The sequence below is a fragment of the Podarcis vaucheri genome (genome assembly GCF_965113315.1).
Source record: "Podarcis vaucheri genome assembly, chromosome: 15".
NCBI lineage: Eukaryota > Metazoa > Chordata > Lepidosauria > Squamata > Lacertidae > Podarcis > Podarcis vaucheri.
Window position 1 is genome coordinate 36,780,612 of NC_138753.1, and position 19,203 is coordinate 36,799,814.

Here is a 19,203-nt window from a genome sequence, read left to right on the forward strand (position 1 = left end):
AAACAAAAATAAAACAATACCATATAAAAAAATACTATAAAAATCTAAAAAGGCAAAAATAAAACATACAAAGCACCATGTTGTTGTTGTTTTAAAAAAACCCATAATATCCTTAATATTTTTTATTATAAAGACATCCAAAGCAGGCTGTTTCAGGGGATATTGGCCTTGTTGCCTGATCTTCCTAATGCTCTTTCAAACTTTCCAACAAAAGTCATTTGTTGGAACTGATGAGTTTCTACCTCTTTGCCAGTTCTGAAAGGCCTTCCTTTTCTTGTCAATTATGCACTCAATCTCGCTGTCATTCTCATCAAACCAGTCCTGGTGTTTCTTGGTTTGGTATCCAATAGTTTGTTCACAGGCTGTAATAATGGATGTTTTTAGCTTGGTCCAGTGTTCCTCAATGTTATCAGGGAATTCTGAAAGCAGGTGGGCCTTAAGAGTCGTTTGGAAGCAATCTTGCTTAATGGGATCTTGAAGGGCTTGAGTGTTCATTTTGCACCTTGGTTTCCTTCCTTGAAGTCTGCGTTGAGGTATAATCTTGATAGCCATCGTGGCGCTTATTAGTTGGTGATCTGTCCAGCAGTCGTTGGCACTCGTCATAGCTCTGGGAAGGAACACAGGATGGTGATCTTTAGCACAGACAATAACATAGTCTAAGAGGTGCCAGTGGTTTGACCGGGGATGCCTCCATGAAGTTTTAAATTTATTTTTTTGTTGAAAGAGTGTCTGGTTGTGTGCTGCACATATCGTTAAAAGTAAGATTCCATTCCAGTTGCTGTTGCCATTTCCTTCTTCCCCAATAATCCCAGGCAACAGATTGAAATCTCGCCCAACTCTTGCATTAAAATCACCCAGGAGGATAATTTTATCTTCCTTAGCCTTCTCAATGGCTTTCTGCAGCGTGAGGTCTGGCTTGGCGAGGAGATACCATTGCAGACGGATGTCCCAAACCCCGCAGACGATTCGATCTATCAGGGCACCATTGAGAAGCTGCTGATCCGCAAGGCCCACGTCTTGCTAGGAAGCCAGTCCCAGTGCATCATGAAGAGGCCAGCAGTGATGAGGCATCCTCCAGTGAAGACGATGATGTGCACCAGACAAAGCGGGAGTTCCAAAAGACGTCCAAGGGCCAATCGGAATGTGCCGGCTGCGGAGGCAACTATTCAGTGTCGATTCAGAGACGCCATCTGTCGGAAGTGTTCCAGAAGGGGCCACATTGTTAAGGTCTGCCGATTGGCTCCGTCTGACACCCCCCCTTCACCGACTCGCAAGTCCAAGTCTTCACTCCAGTCCGCCAAGGAAAGCTGTTTCGCTCTCACCAACTGCCACTGCCCGCCTGGAACCACAATTGGCCAAACTGACTCGCCTATGCGACGCAAGCTGAACGTCACTGTGCTCATTGAAGGAGCTCCATGTGACATGGAGATCGACACTGCATCTGCCCTGTCCATCGTGTCTTGGAGCCCCATTAAAAGTCTGGTACCCAGAGTGTCCAAAAGGCAACTCGACTCTCACCGCATACACGTGGTAGGCGTTGGCCGGTTCTGGATCGTCTTCAAGGATTTTTCGGGCCTGCTCTGACTGGTGGTGGTCGAAGGTCAGCGGCCAAGCCTCCTAGGGCTAGACTGGTCTGATGCCCTCGGCCTGGAAGTCACTGGCATCAACTGCGTCTCTAACGCAGAGACTGAGGGTCTGGTCAAAGACTTTGCCAAGGTTTTTGACGGCACTTTGGGTCAATATACAGGTACGCCCATCTCCTTTAGCTTTGATCCACAAGTCGCCCCCATCAAGCTAAAGCCACGCCGGGTTCCCTTTGTTCTCAAGGCTAAGGTGGACGAACAACTGGACAAGCTGATCGATCACCCAAGGAGTTTTGGAGCCAGTTGACCACGCCAAGTGGGAAACCCCACCAGGTTCCCTGGTGGTGTGGGCCCCCGCAGATTTCCACCATTGTTTGTTAATCGGGTTAAAACGTTAGCAGGGTGATTGTAAATTCAATAGTGTAAAGTATGCTAGATATAGTGGGAAGGGAGGAATGGGAATATATGGGGAAATTAAAACAGGCAATCTTAATGGAGAAAGATATAGAACCATGGAAGGGGGAAGGGAAGTCAAGGAAAGAATGTATGGTTGTATTCAATGTAAAAGACTCAAATGAAGGCCTAAAAGATACCTTGTCATCATGTCCTTGCAGGTGTTCCCAAGGCGGAGTGATGGCTCTGTGGATTTTGACCAGGACTGGGATTCTTGGAAGAGAGCTTTTGGAAGCCAGCTGATGGAATTCTGGCTGGGAAATGACCACCTTCACCTGCTGAGCTCCTTGGGTAATTGGCTCTCCTTCTTCATTCAAGTCCTTCTGCTCCGACCACCGCTTTCTATTTCACTGCCATCTCCCAGGTCCTCTCCTTGGGAAGGTGGGAGAGGCAGTGTGGTGTGGGACAGTTAGAGTGTTGGACTAGACACAGAGGGGCCTGGGTTCAAATGTCATAGCAAGACAGTGGTGCAAGAGTCACCTAGTGCACATGTGAGAAGCTTCCTGCCGGACTGGGACTGTGTCTCGGTCTCCTTCCATAGCCATCCTCCGCCCCCCTTTAGGGAGGAAGGGTGGCTGTGGCATGGAATCGCAGGGCTGGGGAGAAGCAGCAGGCAGCGTGACTCCCCCCCCCCAGACTTGTGAAAATGTTACGGCCAGCTGAAGTAGGCAAGGATGGTGAGGCCCTTCAGGGGTGGGGCGCATGGTTTTTTGTGTGACACCCTTTAAAGACCATTTTAACCTTCTTTGTCACACTTTGCGGGGGGGGGGGGTATTGCAGCTGCTGCTGCTGCTTTGGAATCTGCAACCCAAGGTGTTGCTACAAGCCTCCCCCCCTTTTTTTTTACTACAAAGGGTAATAGACTTTGGGTGACTCAGTTACACCCCCTGGTGATGTCATTGGGAGTGCAACATGGTCCAGCTTCCCCCTCCCTCCCTACATCATATATACATCAGGGGAAAAGGAGGAATAAAGACCTACATCAGGAACATGGGTGGATCCTGCTGCTTAAGGCAGACACCTTGTCTTGCTTCATGGGTGGGCTGGTCCCTCCTGAGAAGGGGCAGATGGATCAAAAGTCATTGGTGACCCATCAATTCCTTAATCCAAGTTGTTTATAAATAATTGAACAACAACAGGCCCATGACAGAACCCTGTGCCACACCACACTTGTATCACGTTTTTCCAGGATGATGAGGAACCATTAGTCAGCACTCTTTGGGTTCTGTCAGTCACCCAGCTGCAAAGCCACCTTACAGTTACCTCATCCAGCCCACATTTTACCAGCTTCTCTGCAAGAATATCATGGGGGACTTATTGAAATCAAGATACTTTACATCCACAGCATTACCCTGATCTACCAAGGTTGTAACTCCATCAAAAGGGAAGGGAAGGGAAGGGAAGGGAAGGGAAGGGAAGGGTAGGAAGGAAGGTGAGATTCAGCTAGCATGACTTGTTTTTGAGAAACCTATGCTGGGTCTTAGTAATCACAGCATCTTTTTCTAAGTACTCACAGGCCAACTGTTTACTTATCTGTTTTAGGACCTTTCCTGGTGTCAAGGTCAAGGTCACCAGTCCATATTTATAAATGTCTTGGATGAAGGATCAAAATGGGTAGCTAATGCTTCAGAAGTGAACATCAGGATTCAATATGAGCTTAACAGAGTGGAGAACTAGGCCAAAACTAACCAAGTGAATTTCAGCAGGGACAAATGTAAGGTTCTCCATTTAGGCTTAGGTTTTTAAGTCGAAGTTGGATGGTCATCTGCCATGGATGCTTTAGGTACGATTCCTGCATTTATGGGGGTTGGACTAGATGACCCTCAGGGTCCCTTCCAGGTCTACAATTCTATGATTCCATGTAGCACCCCTTCTCATACTTTCCAAATTCATAACGAGTGGAAGCATGGGTGGGTTTGCCAATATGTGGGATGGGATTGACAGAAGCAACTCCACTCTTCCTTCTCAAGGCCAAAGAGATGTTCCTATTGGAAGCAAGGCAGCCCTTCATAAATACTAAAGCCCAGCTGCAACATTCTCTAAGATTTTAGAGCTTTACTAGTCGAGCAGCAGTGGGATTCCCCATTCCAGCTCAAGGGCTATCTGAGAAACCATACACTAATGGATACTGCATAAACATGGATTCTGAACGCTGCTGGGCAAACCCCTTGATTTCCCTGAGCTACACCTGTAAAAGAGCAGCTGCCTTCTCCTGCCTTTCGAAAGGTTCTTCTGTGTGTGCATGTGTTTGTGTGTGTGTGTACATCTCCTTGGGAGCTGTTAAGAAACACTGAGGCAATGCAGCGTGTTATACCTGCAGATCATAGAGCTGTTTCTAGCTTGCATCAGCACAAACGCGAGACGTGCAAAACAGCGATCTCATATTTGCTGACAGTTCTATATTCAGAAGGCTCCACCCCATAAACTGGAAGATGGTCTCCTGTCTCCCACTGGCAACAACAAAGCCAGTGTAAGGTGTGTAATGTTGATGTCTGAATTCATTTGAATCAAATTTTGAATGTCTACACACAAAAAAGGGGGGGGGGGACTTCGTAATGATACATTTAAAAGCACAAGGACCCTGCAGTCTGTTTTTCGTTTTTTGTTTTTCACAGGTGTATTCTGCAAAATGCCATGAATGCAATAATAGAATATTAGTGGTGGATTTATACTGGACTGTCCACACGTCAGTCCGGGATGCTTCCTGATGTTATTGCATTTTTGTCATTTGGAGGGGCACTTTTGCAGTATAACACAGCAAGCGTGGACTACCCCCTCCCCCCCAAAAAAGAGGTATAAAAAGCAGGAGATGCATTGGTTGGAAATGTCCAAAAAACGCTGCAGGGGCCAACTGTGTTGAAAGCAGGTTTTTATATAACCACCCTGACACCATCATGGGCACAAATCATGATGAATACACTGTGAAAACCATCTGGGGTTGGGCAAGAATGCCCTGTTAACAAGTTGGAATCATAGTTGATTAGAATCATAAAATTGGAAGCTCACCTCTTGGGGGTAATCTTACTGATTATCTTAACTTGCAGAAGAGGTCTTGCACAGAGGGTTCACCAAGATCAGCTCATGCAATATTATCTAGGGCTGCACACCAGATTTGGCTGAAGCCCGAGGAGAACTGCATATACAGTGGTACCTCGGGTTACAGACGCTTAAGGTTACAGACACTTCAGGTTACAGACTCCACTAACCCAGAAATAGTACCTCGGGTTAAGAACTTTGCTTCAGGGTGAGAACAGAAATGGTGCGGTGGTGGTGCGGTGGCAGCGGGAGGCCCCATTAGCTAAAGTGGTACCTCAGGTTAAGAACAGTTTCAGGTTAAGAACGGACCTCCAGAATGAATTAAGTTCTTAATCTGAGGTACCACTGTATTCAGAGGACCCCAGGTCTCAGATGAGTCACGTGCACACAGCCCCAGATTGCTGCGAGTTGGGTTGTATTGGTCAAAAGCTACCTGTGGCTCCCAGGGGTGTGGCATCAAGCAGGAAAGAGAAGCAGGCAGCATGTGATAAAGGTCAAGACTTGCCTCACTGGTAACTGTGCCTTCCCACGTCTCTCCTTTTTGCTTGACACCTCACCCTGCAGGATCAGGCATCTCTCCTGTGGAGTGTAAAGCAGCACCTGCACAGGATTGGACCATCTCACTTAACAATAGCTAAGCAGGAGGATCCAGTCCTGCCAGGTGCTGTGCATCCCTGCCTTTTAAAATGGTTTTGATGGGTGAAAAGAAAAATATTAAAAAAAAAAACCTTTAGTTTTGCCCTCTGAATTGATTCAGGGATGGATCCAGGTCGGTTGGGCTCTGGGGTGTTACAGGTCAAATTCCCACAGGGCATCACTGGGTGGAACAGGGTAATCTACACACAGCCATCATATTATATTGTCAACAATATTATTTTGGTGGCATCAGTGAAGAAATCAAGATTTGTATCCAGTGCCAGTTATGCTCAGTGTAGACCCTTTGAAAGTATGGGGCATGACTAACGTAGGCCCTCCACTCTGCATAGAGATTACCTGGTGATGTGGTCCCCTCAACAAAGCAAATTAAGGTTGTTTCCACATGGGGACCCTTGAATGCTGCTAAGGAGTTATTTTCTGCAACCAAGGCCCTTCTCAGGGGCCCCTCCCAGACTCTGGAACTCCCACCCTGGGGAAGCTAGACTGGTTCCCTCCTTGTTGTCCTTCCACTAGCACATGAAGACCTTCTTGTTCCAAGGGGCTTTGAGAAACTGACTCCTTTTAATGAAAGGGCTGGCTCACTGGTGTTGTTGTAATAATTTGTAATTAGCAGTTTTAGGCATGCTGGCCACATGACCCAGAAAGCTGTCTGTGGACAAACACCGGCTCCCTCGGCCTGAAGCGAGGTGAGTGTTGCGCACCATAGTCACCTTTCACCTGCCTTAACTGTCCAGGGGTCCTTTACCTTCCTTCATTATTGGTATGTTTTAAACATATTTTATATATGTATATAATTTTAATTCTATCAGTGTTGGTTGTTATTTAATGATTGTTTTCTCTAGGTTTTCAGAGATTCTCATTTTTATCTGTAAGCTGTCTTTCAGTTCTATCGGGGGGAAAGGTCGGACATAAATAAATATATAAGAATAATAAGTGGAAGCAGAATTGGTTTCACACAGCACTTAATATCACCGACAACACAATCTTGCAATTAGTATACTTACAGGTAAGACCCTACTACATGATTGTTGTTAGCCGCCCTGAGCCCAGCTTCGGCTGGGGAGGGCGGGATATAAATAAAATTTATTATTATTATTATTATTATTATTATTATTATTACTCAATAGTAAACCCTGTTTATCAACATACCTCCCTTTTCTGGCCATCTAACAATGTTTCAGATTCTCCCTACAACAACTTGTTTAATTAGTAGTTTCCTCCTTACCACTTCCTTTTAAAACTGCTTCTGCTTCTTAAATTAATTGCTTCCTGTCCATTCATGTGGTTCTGGCATTCCTGAAGTGGTCATTAAATAGCCACTTACTGTTCCTTCTGGGGCAGAGTTTGTATTATTGGATTCCCTTTTGAACCCAGAGCATTTGCCCATTCTTTTGTTTCTGCTTTGGGAGGCATCCCAATCTGTTTCAAAGCTGATCTGTGCCTTTTCAGTGCAACTCATTATTCAGGACTAAAAATGAAGCTCTGTGCTTCCCTGCCCATTCACTAAAATGGGGAATCTAAAAACAGCTGTAGCTTTTCCTTCCCTCTTTCACAGAAGTGGATGGAATTTGAGGGCATTGGAGCCCCTCAGAGCCCATGACTGCTGACGCCACCACTTCAGGCAATCTTTCCCAGTTTTTCCATGAACCTCAGTATTTGCTGTTTCAGTTGTCCACAATGTCCTAGAATTGTGCCTCAAAATTGTCCACAAGTCCTCTATACCATTCCAGGGCAGTGTGGACTATTAGAAAGGTGGTAATCTGGTCCTGATTTGAGGAAAGTTACTATTCCACCTTACACCCCAGTAAGCCTGCCCACTCCCCTGTGTAGGCTTGATGAGAGGCGCCATCCACCACCATGGGGGCTGTGCCAAACACCTCTTCTTCAGTTCACAGCTGAGTAGGGGTTGAATCTAGGTTTCCTCCCATGCTAGTCTAGTCACTGCACCACACTGACACCACCTCAGGAGACCTCCTCTACTTTGGCACAGGTGGTGTGGGTTACACTCTAGAACACTCCATCTACCCCCTGTCAATGCCCACCTTGTCATGGCTGATCATGAGCCAAGCCTAGGCTCAGGCACAGTCAGATCTATTCTTCCTCCCAGCCGCCTGCTGTGGAGTTCTTTCTCTCCCCCCCCTTTTATAAATGGCTTTGCAGCAGCTTGCTCTAGGGATGAAAGGCAGCCCCTGTAATATCTCCATGGCTTCTTGTTAGCTGCACTCTAAGCAGGAAAGTGACTGGCCCTGACAATATAATTTACATTGCTGTATAAAACTATCTGTGGAAGCCAAGCTAATTTCTGCCAGATTAGGCTATTTGTCTCAGCCACTGTCTAACGGCGCAATCTATCAGAGGGCTGTTTTCAAATATCGCTTTTCAAGCGTGCCCTTGAGAGGCAGGAATTGATTGGGATCTTAGAAAGCAAAATTACAGCAATAACTTAAAAGAAACAATAATTACTGAATCATACCAGTGTCAGCACTCTGCAAAACACGAAATAGCCATCAAACCCCAATCCAATATATTCTGAAGCAAATTTATTGAATGGAAAAAGCAGTTGAGTAAGAGTTTTTCCCCCTCTCCCTTCACTCTCTCTCCCTCTTCCCCCCGCCTTCCCTCTTGGTACATATGGTTATCTCCAAACCACAAGTGAATGAGTCGATAATTCTTGTCATTGACTGCTCCATTTTCAGAGAGTCCAGAAAAGATCCATTAGCTCCCTCCTAGCACAGTTTGCCTCTCCCCTTCCCCTCCAGTTGTTTGCTAGTCTGTGTTCCTCCGGCAAACAAACATATATAACTAATCATCTGTTAAAACGCTGAGTCCCCTAATAAATCTCTGCAACTGAAATACTTTAATGGGTAATTAATTGATCCTGTTCCAGAGGAGTAATAAGATAATAAATTAGACAATATTTCACTCAGTTGTGTCACTGTACTGTTAATGGTACTGTGGGGCTAAGCTGAAGGATAATAAATTACCCAGAAATTAACTGCTAAGAGCTTTCTGCAGAGAAACTGGCTGACAGGCAGGGCTCAGTGATTTAAAATCCCAGTGCCATCCTGATGTTCTCAATACCCGCACCCCCCCCTCTGCTGCATACAAATATTAACTCTCTCTCTTTTTGAACCACAAGATAATCACATGCAAAGGCTAGTAGGGGCAGCATCCATTATCTAGATGCACTATAGCAGTGCTCCCCAAACTGGTGCCCCCCTGCCAATGCGACCAGTAACCAGGGGTGATAGGAGCTGTGTTCCAAATTACCTGCAGGGCACCAGCTTGGGGAAGCCTGCACTGCAGCCATCACTGCAGTTTCCAGTGCTGGTTCCAGATTTTTGGAAGGAGATGTTCAAAGTGGGACCCCTACCCCTTGAATGTGGCTACTGCCATGTCACTGCTGCTGCCACCCATTCACTCCCATCTTCCTCTGGGGCCTGATCCACACTACTTCCCAGAGGAGAGACTAAAGTGTGTGCAAGTTATTGTGCCTGCTCACTCCTCTCATTGCTAACCTTGCTTCAAGAAGATAGGTGAACACACACGAAGAACACCACAGGAGGAACTGGCCCAGGAGGACCAAAGGATTGGGAGTTTTACCAAATTCATTTGTAGAATAGTTCCTGCAGAGGAGATCTACAAAAGAAGTCAGCTGTCACAAACTGATCCTGTCATAGTGATTCTTCCCCCCGCTTTTGCCGGGAGGGGGCTATTATCTGAGGGATGTTTCATTTCTTTCTCTCTTTTTAAAAATATTTTTTCTTAGGGATTTCAACGTAACAATTTATCAAAAACATGTCATCCTAATTCCCCCCCCCATTTTCCCTCCCCCCTCCCCAAAAAGAAAGAAAATATCCACCCTCCCACCCCCCAAACTTCCCTCAGCTCCCCTATCTGTTTTTTCAGCACATGTTATTCTCTGCATATTATAAAATTGTAAAGATCCTTAATTTATCTATCTGTATGTTTCCAATAATAAATTTGTGTATGTTTATTCAAAACCTGCCAAGGAGTCCAGTTCATTTTGTTGTTTCTTTAGGTACTTTGTAAAGGGTTCCCATTCTTCTTTAAAGTCACAGTTGCCCTCATCACGCAGTTTGTGTGTCAATTTCGCCAGTTCCACATAGTCCATCAGTTTCTCTTGCCACAGTTCTTTGGTCGGGATTTCTTCATTCTTCCATCCTTGTGCTATTAAGACTCTTGCTGCCATTGAGGCAATGTTGGAAATGTAAGGAAAAAGAAGGGACTTTATATCATATGTGGTGGGATTGTAGTAAAATTAAAAAGTTATGGGAAATGATATACAATGAGTTGAAGAAAATGTTCCAATTAACATTTGTAAAAAAGCCTGAAGCATTTTTGTTAGGGATTGTAGGAAACTGAAGAACATTTTCCTGTACGCGACAAGGGAATGTTTCATTTCTGATCTATTCCTGTTAAGATGCCCAAATCCTACGAGGATAATTTGGAAGAATTTGATATATTCAACCTGGAGAGCAATGATAACTATTTAAAGGGCTGTCTAATGGATGATAGGGATGTGGGTGGCACTGTGGGTTAAACCACAGAGCCTAGGACTTGCCGATCAGAAGGTCAGGGGTTGGAATCACCGTGGTGGGGTGAGCTCCCGTTGCTCGGTCCCTGCTCCTGCCAACTTAGCAGTTTGAAAGCATGTCAAAGTGCAAGTAGATAAATAGGTACCGCTCTGGCGGGAAGGTAAATGGTGTTTCTGTGCGCTGCTCTGGTTCGCCAGAAGCGGCTTAGTCATGCTGGCCACATGACCCAGAAGCTGTACACCGGCTCCCTCGGCCAATAAAGCAAGATGAGTGCCGCAACCCCAGAGTCGGTCACGACTGGACCTAATGGTCTCGGGTCCCTTTACCTTTTACCTTTAATGGATGATGGAACAAATCTGCTTTCTGTTGCTCTAGAACGGGGACAACCAACTTGGCGCCCTTTAGATGTTCTTGGACTCCCAACAGCCTCAGCCAACATCGCCAATGATCAGGAATGATAGGAGTTGGAGTCCAACAACAGCTGGTGGGTTTCACATTGACTATCCTGGCTCCAGAATTCTAGGAGTCAAGCCAATGGGTTCAAATTACAAGAAACAGGATTTTGAATGTCCTCATGGGAAGAACTGTTCAATATGGGAAGAGACTGTCTTGGAAGGTGGCAGACTGTGCTTAGCTTTTAAAGAGAGGTTGGATGTCTACCTATTAGAGATTTTCTGCGTTGGCAGTGGACTGGACTAAATGACCTTTGAGATCCTGTTCAGCTCTGATTCCAAATGGAAAGTGATGACCACTGACTGGAAACAAAAAAAGGAGTTGAAGTGGCTCTCGTTTCATAGATATGAATGAAAGGAATGTGTAGGGTAAACATGGCAATGGGGGACAGATCCTAAATTTTAAGCTAAGCTGAGACTAGGGTGGCCATATGTCCAACTTTACAGAGAACAGTCCTTTTGTCTGAAGGCTACCTCTCTTCAAATGTTTGCCAGTCCAAGTCTGGTTTAAAGATAAAGTACCATCAGAGGCCTCAAGTTTGCCCTTTCACAGCACCCAGAAGGGGACTGAGCAGGCACACGTCATCTGGTCACAGTCTTGTTCCCCATTCTAGGAAGCCACATTTCTATTTAAATTATAGTCATTATTTTTAAATTTGCTAGGTGAATTGTATAAATGGCAGTAAAGAATATGGTTCACAATGCCTTCAGTTGGTCTGACCCACACACACAAAGATCTGGCCATTGGTCAGATATGTACTGGTCAGATATTATGTGGTCATCATTTGTAATATGAGCTGAGTAAACACATGTCTAACAGGAGAAAATGTTAATTCCTGTAGATGAACAGCCTTTTGAATATCTAGTCCATGGCTAAAGATGGGGGTGGGTGGGAATCAAATATATGTAAATTGTTATCTTCTCAGGCTGCAAATCTGTACCTGGTAGTAAATGCAACTATACTAAATGATAATAATAATAATTTATTTTTTGTACCCCGCCCATCTGGCTGGGCCTCCGCAGCCACTCTGGGCAGCTTCCATAGAAACCAAAAATATAGTAAAATATCACACGTTAAAAACTTCCCTGAACAGGGCTGCCTTAAGATGTCTTCTGAATGTCAGGTAGTTGTTTATCGCTTTGACATCTGCTGGAAGGGCATTCCACAGGGCGGGCGCCACTACCGAGAAGGCCCTCTGTCTGGTTCCCTGTAGCCTCACTTCTCGCAATGAGGGAACCGCCAGAAGGCCCTCAGCGCTGGACCTCAGCGTCCGGGCAGAATGATGGGGGAGGAGACGCTCCTTCAGGTATACTGGATCGAGGCCGTTTAGGGCTTTAAAGGTCAGCACCAACACTTTGAATTGTGCTCGGAAACATACTGGGAGCCAATGTAGGTCTTTCAAGACCGGTGTTATATGGTCTCGGCGGCCGCCACCAGTCTAGCTGCCGCATTCTGGATTAGTTGTAGTTTCCGAGTCACCTTCAAAGGTAGCCCCACGTAGAGTGCATTGCAGTAGTCCAAGCGGGAGATAACCAGAGCATGCACCACTCTGGTGAGACAGTCCGCAGGCAGATAGGGTCTCAGCCTACGTACCAGATGGAGCTGGTAAACAGCTGCCCTGGACACAGATTTGGCCTGTGCCTCCATGGACAGCTGTGAGTCCAAAATGACTCCCAGGCTGCGCACCTGGTCCTTCAGGGGCACAGTTACCCCATTCAGGACCAGGGAATCCTCCACACCTGCCCGCCTCCTGTCCCCCAAAAACAGTACTTCTGTCTTGTCAGGATTCAACCTCAATCTGTTAGCCGCCATCCATCCTCCAACCGCCTCCAGACACTCACGCAGGACCTTCACCGCCTTCACTGGTTCTGATTTAAAAGAGAGGTAGAGGCTTACTTTCTGGGTAGAAGTATACAATATTTAATGATATTCTGGATTTGTTGTGAAAGTCTGCACAATATAGTTTTGTTGATCTGGATCCATGTCAAAGCTACTTTTAAGTTGACTTCTGGAACATGATGAACCCATTTGCAAATCCTCAAACCAGAATTGAAACATCTTGACACAGACTGAAGCATTCACAAGGGCACATCACACATGGTATTCTACTAATCCATCACATCTTCACCAGTTAAGTACCAAAGTAAAAATAAATAAATAAAATTGATTGAAGCTGGTGAAGAAAGGAAGGGAGAAAAGGAGAACCAAATGGATGTAAAAGGCAAGTTTGCCTCTAGTAGCAGTCTAGCTTGGCCTTTCGTTAAGACAGGGATGGGTAACATGCTGCCCTCAAGATGTTGTGGGAGTCCAAATTCCATCAGTTCCATCCAAAGTGGTCAGCGGTTGGGGATGATGGGACATCTGGTGGGACTCACATTTCCCACCCCTGGATCAAACCAATGTACCAACAAACACACACTTTTACTCCTAAACATTCAAGCAGCCAATGAAATATTACTCAGGCTGATATTTTGCAAGTAAAGTGCTCACTTTGATGCTAGGCCAATGGTGGAGCTTTGTCACTTCATACTGCTGGCAGAGACTCACATTACTGAATGCTTTCCTCCATACCCCATACTCAAAAAATCATTGCACATAGAAAACTAGATGTAAGGGAGAATAACAACTGGGAAGGGTGCTGTGGTGCTCTAGTTCTGCTTGTGAGCTTCCCAAATGGTGAGAACAGGATGCTAGACTAGATGAGCTTTTGATCTGATTCAGAAGGTCTTCACATGTTCTTAAGGTATAGTATATAGTATAATATAACTGTTGTTGTTTAGTTGTTTAGTCATGTCTGACTCTTTGTGACCCCCTGGACCAGAGCACGCCAGGCCCTCCTGTCTTCCACTGCCTCCCACAGCTTGGTCAAACTCATGTTAGTAGCTTCGAGAACACTGTCCAACCATCTCGTCCTCTGTCGTCCCCTTCTCCTTGTGCCCTCAATCTTTCCCAACATCAGGGTCTCTTCCAGGGAGTCTTCTCTTCTCATGAGGTGGCCAAAGTATTGGAGCCTCAGCTTCAGGATCTGGCCTTCCAGTGAGCACTCGGGGCTGATTTCCTTCAGAATGGATAGGTTTGATCTTCTTGCAGTCCATGGGACTCTCAAGAGTCTCCTCCAGCACCATAATTCAAAAGCATCAATTCTTTGGTGATCAGCCTTCTTTATGGTCCAGCTCTCACTCCCATACATCACTACTGAGAAAACCATAGCTTTAACTATATAGACCTTTGTGTAGGTATAACTGGAATGGGTCATTTGTGCCCAGTTTCAGCAGACCAGACAAATGTGTTTGTGTTGGTAGCTTCATCCATGAGGTGGGCAATTATGACCGTTGTTTGACATAATGGTGGTGACTGACTACAGCAGGGATGGGGAACCTGCCACCCTCCAGCTGTTGATGGACTACAGCTCCCATAAGCCCCAGCATGCATGGCTGACAGTCAGGGAAGTTGTAGTTCAACAACAATTGGAGATCCACTGGTGCCCCATCACTGGGCTACAGAAATGCCCTTCTATGAGTGGCAGTCCTTGGAGGAAAGACTGCTTCAGGCCTCAGCATTCCCTACCACATCAGCACCATAGGACTGGATTCAGAACTGAATGTCAAAATTATACATTGTTGTATATGTGTGCTCTCCCAGGGGAGCCAGAGCAGACCTTACTCCTCTTGTCCAATGTTCCCTTGACTCTAGTCTACCTTGAGGCGAAGGTCACTTGGCAGTTGGAAGCCATTAGTGATATAAATGGGGGAAAGTGCTAGACAGCCAGTTAAGTTTGCCAAGCAGTTCTGAGTGTCTCCTTGCTTCTGTCCTCTCTCTCTCTGCGTGTCTCTCTCTCTCCTGCTCTCCCCCTGCTGCCTTTGAAGGGAGTAATAATCAAGTCGGGCACTGGCAGAACTTGCAGATGAGATTAAAAGCAAATCAAAGAAGAAAAATCATGGCACGGTTTATGTCTCCCTAATTAAAACCCCGCCAGTCTTCCTTTTCTCTCCCCCACCCCTTTCCCCAGCTAATGTTACACTAACGAGCTGAGTTTAGTGGCATTTATGTAGATAAAAGTCCCGATGATTGATCTCAATGGCTTGTTAAAATTAGTTTCAGTCCACCATATTGATTTAATTCCATTGCTTGAAAGTGCTAATTAATAATGATAATAAAAGTGTCTGGGCTCATTATTATCAGTAAGCAGGTTGGGGAAAGGAAGCACATGTGGGGGGAGACAGGGGGCCACAGGTTTTTTTTAAGCCCCCTCACTTTCTCTAGAGTAAGATTTGAGGAGCCTTTCAGAGAACTGGGAGTGGGCAAGAAGCCGATTGGCCCTCATGGAACATCAGGGAAACCTTCAAGTTTCCTGGATATGTATGTGTGAAGGGGCAGTTGTGGTGAGATGGTTTGCCAGTCAAAAGCACTGGCTGTTGCTATGATACAAAGGTAGGGATGTAATAAGGCTTGGATTTCCATTTTGCCCTACAAGTTTCTTGTAGCACTGTTTCCACTCCACTGCAGTTCATCTCCCGCCAAGGGTTCATCCTTTTTATTTTTATTGGTAGACAGACACTTTTTTATTCTTTTGTTTTACTCTGTGTTGTGGGTTTTAAAAGTGTTTCTGCATTTTAATTCTTTTTGTCATCTGCTTTGATTCATTTTGCGAAAAGTGATCAACAAATATAATAACGGGTTGTTCCTACCTAAGCTCGACTCAGAGAAGACCCAGTGAAATTAAAAGATCCAAGTTAGCTATGTCTATTAATTTCAGTGGGTCTACCCTGAGTATGGCAAGAATTGGACACATGTAATAATTTAACCTCCTCTCAATAATATTTGGTGGAAAACCCTCCTCTCCAATTTCGCTACTCATGAACAGCATGAATTAGAATTTCTGAATTTGATCATATTGTCTTCACTACATATCAGTCACAACTCAGCTTGTGAGTTTTCTATCACTATGGCTGCATGCAGATAGCAATTTATTCTGTCTTCCTGACATTTCCTTACCTGTTAATTTTCACATTTCTGCTGTCTTTCACATGATACCAAAGCCACTCCTGGAAATCTGGTGGAACCTCATGGTGGTTTAATACACATTTCCATGTTAACTGTTTCCAGAACAATTGTTTCTAGAAAAATTACACTGCCTGAGTTTTATGATATAATTTTCCTGTGGCTTTCATGATCATGCCACTGATACTCATGTGATGAAAAGTGGGGTGGTATCACAGCATATAGTTCTTTCCAGCCATTTAAAATTTAGCTTGTTCTTGTTGGCATCTGTCTTTCTTGAGAGACAATGGAGTGTGCCTTCAGGAATGAAATCAAACCTTGTAGTGACCTCTCCAGGGCACAAGTCTGGGCAGTATGGATGGAGGTTCTGGGCTCCTCAGATGACAAAACTCCCCTTCTCAGCCTCACTGATGTGGTCCAAAGGAAAGCAGAGCAATATGTTGGGCACCAGCAGCAGTTGCTAGAAGAACAAGACACAATCCAACAGTCTTTGGGACTCCACTCCACATTTGTGTAGGGTTTAGTCCTTAGCCTTTTTTCTCCTGAAGATGCTCCACAAGGGAGTGGGTACAGATTTTCCCTCAGGGTTTACAAATGAGTATAGCATGGCAGCAGAGGTTTAGTGTGACATGGCAGTATATTGATCAAAAAGTGAAAGAAACACAATAAAACAAGCATCTGAATGCAGCCTATATTTGACCGGCAACAAAAGTGTTCCTATCTTCCATCACATGACTAGTCAATATTTCATGCACACCGAGCATGATCCTCGTTGCTACAGGGTGATTTTTCTCCCAGTTGGGTTCCACTGCCAAATTTTTTGGGGGGCTTCTCTAAGCTTGCTGATATCCCCATCTAGCATGGATGAGGTCATGCCATTTGGCATTCTGACATTCAGAAGGGCTAGAAACAAGCACCATCATCCGGTGCGAGGCAAGCTCTAAAGGCAGCAGTGTAGGAAGGGCAACAGGCCCTCAGCCAGGCTGGTCCTCTGCAGTGAGGCAAGTTGCTCAGACTGAAGACCATACAGTGATTATGTGATTTTTGAAAGCTTAGTGTGAGTGGCTGAGGTCAAGTGGCTGACTAAAAGGTCAAAAGTAAAGTGACTGTGTTGACCCAGCTTGCACTGCAACTTAGATTTCGTCAAGAAACACTTTCCAGCCTGCAAGGCTTGAGGTAGAATTTTGACTCTGTCAAGGTGCTGAGATCTTGTGGTGCAGGAAACTCCCTATGACTCCCTGGTGCTAGAAACTTCCCACTTCTGAACAACCTCTCCTATTTAGTCCACAATATTTATAAATGATTAAATGCTTTGCATGACTTTGAGACTGCTCATGTAGTTGGGTTATGCACCGCCCAAGGAGGACAGGGATTTGCATAAAATGTGCATGTGGTGAAAGAGAGCAGCCCCTTGGCTGCACTGTGGTTTAAATCACCCGCGGCCATGCCCCCGCTGGCAATGATTGGCCGGCGGGGACGTGACACAGATGGCGTCGGCGTGAGGGGGGGTGACACCCATCTGCCCCCAGCCAGATCACTGCGAGGACCCGGATGCCCAGCCGCAACACTGCCCACCGGGGAAGATTGGCGGACTTCTATGAAGAGCTGAAAAATTATATAGAATTACTGCAGTTGCAGCAGAAACACATCTCACCATGGCACTGGGGGACAAGACTCTTGCCAGATGACCTGTGTGCCTGCGAGGGAAGGAGAAGGAGTCAGGTCTGACCCAACTGAGCTTTGACCAACCTCTTGTGTTGAGCACCCTCTTATGTCTGAGCTGCTTGTGTTTTCTTTATCTTTTTTAAAAGCCTTACTAATACTATGCAAAATTATACACTTACAAAAACATTTTTTGCTTATATGTTGAGCTGAGCCCCATGCAGTTCTATATTTCTTCAGTATAATTTTATAAGTATATTAATACATATACATTCTTATACTGTTTTATGCATTGCTGCATGCATTTGTTTATGTGCTCGTTACATTAGGAAACCTGGAGTGAATATGTGCATAATATTATAGGTATAATAACCTGTATGATAATAGATATAATTGGTGAGAATTGTTCATATTTTCAGTGGAACCAAGCCTCAGCAAGCATGACCGGAGATGATGGGAATTGTAGTTCAGTAATATCCAATCATCAAAGGTTCTCCACACCTTCTCTGGTGCCTTCTCTCCAGGTGCCGAGGCCTCTGTTCCCCCATTGGATGGTTCTTCAACTTTAAACCAGACTTCAATGAGAAGCCTTTCAGACAGAGGACTGTCCTTGTAAAGTAAGACACTTGACTAACCTATCATAGAGTGAGGCCAATAAAACAAAGTTTTCCATTTTCAATTTTTACATGGTGATTTTTCCCTCTACCACGTTCTTCCACATTACTGGGTCTTGCTTGTGATTGGACTGTAGCATGAGTTACACTTACTTGTTTGTTGTCTTGACCCCAGTTATTTGTCCATCACTTTTCAAAGTTACATGCAGAGAGAAAGAAAAACCACAGAACCTCAGGCAGAATATGGGAACACGGAGGTGATCAAGACAAATAGATGCATGGCAGTGACCAAATGTTGAGATTGCAAATATGTGCTCCATTAGGGCTCTCATCTTCAGAAGTGGTGCTTGGTTCTAGGTGACAAGACTGCAACCTTCTGTTCAGTTGCTGCCGCATCCTGTTCAGCCTCCTCCCCTCAGTTGACCAACCCCCAACCTCAGCCTTCAGGTCAGAGGGAAAAGAGCCAGCATCCCTGATTTGCCTTCAAAAGTGGCTGAAGTTGGACGGAAAGGGGAGGTCCCCCACCTTCAACCCAGGTTCCCACCATTCATCCCCCGGTCTGGATTTTCTTCTCCTCCCGCATCCCTGGCATAGGGAGAGCTTTCTTTATTTTATGTGAGGATGCCGGATCTTTAAAATTAAGGCCAAATGGCTGCTCATCCTGCACACTCATCAATAAACAGTTTATTGCTAAAGTACCTTATAGCTCTTGCAGTTTCTCCTTCCAAAGAAAGTAACCCTGTAAAAGCTGCTCCATGTTTCCTGCAACTCTGAAAAGCATCTACCTTGGAGAGGGGTGAGTACAGCAAAGCTAGATTTGCAGGCAGCTGAAATGCTGGACCATTATGACAACGATTTGCCAGAACAAAACATCACCTGCGTGTTCTGACAGGAGAGTTCCACTGGCAGAAATAAATTGGATCAGGGTATCTCCCCCCCCCTACTCTTCTTTCATTCTGTCTTCTCCCTTTCTAATTTTCTCTCTGTCTCTCTCTCTCATTCATCATTTTCTCATTCCCTCTGTCTCACACACATATAGCAAGTCAGCTAATGGAGTCGGGCAATAATTCAGACTTGCTTGACAGCAGCAGTAATTTCAATAAATAATTATGAGACGTCATTTTGCCTCTTTCTTGTGGTCTCGTCACCGGGCTTTCATGGCTTATTAGAATAAAGAAATCTCCA